This window comes from Myotis brandtii, unplaced genomic scaffold, assembly GCF_000412655.1.
Source record: "Myotis brandtii unplaced genomic scaffold, ASM41265v1 scaffold181, whole genome shotgun sequence".
NCBI lineage: Eukaryota > Metazoa > Chordata > Mammalia > Chiroptera > Vespertilionidae > Myotis > Myotis brandtii.
Window position 1 is genome coordinate 180,538 of NW_005356712.1, and position 580 is coordinate 181,117.

Below are 580 nucleotides of genomic sequence, written 5' to 3' on the forward strand. Positions count from 1 at the left end.
TGCTGCTGCCTCCCCCCCACCCGCCACCTCCCCAGTCTCGGCAGGTGCATGAGCACCCTTTCTGTCCTGGGGTTTTGTCCTCTCGTCTCCCCTCTCCGGATCAGTTTCTCTGTGTGTCATTTCTGGCCTCTTTGCTTCGTTTCCTGTGGCTTATTCAGCAGCTACTATGCCAGGCCTCCAGGATGCATGCAGCACCCATGGCCTCTGGGAACTCAGCCTCAAGTGGGTGGTGCAGAGAGGACATTCACAGCGGCCCAGCCTGGCCTGGACTCTCACCGGGGCTCTCACCGAGCCCGTTAGGGGCCCTCACTGTGGTGAGAGACGCTCTGGGGTCTGCTCTGTGCCGGGAATTAGAGCCGTGCCCTCGGGCCCACACGCTGGCAGGTGGCCAGGCAACACCAGTGACCAGCCCAGGAAAAGGACATGCTGACTTCACTGTCAGCAATCTAGAGTCGCTGCCATCACGCTGTAAAACTGGGCTCCATGGTTCGCACGGGCGGGTGCTGGGCTGGGAGAAGGTGAGCGGAGAGCAGGGAGCCGTGAGGTGGGCGAGCACAGCTGTTGGATGCGCAAGGCCAGG

General features: G+C 62.1%; 1 protein-coding gene across 4 annotated transcripts in view; it reads left to right on the plus strand.

The window, feature by feature from the left end:
- The window catches only part of GRAMD1B (GRAM domain containing 1B), an 81,523-nt gene that overhangs the window by 77,322 nt on the left and 3,621 nt on the right, over positions 1 to 580 (plus strand). The window lies entirely within an intron of this gene.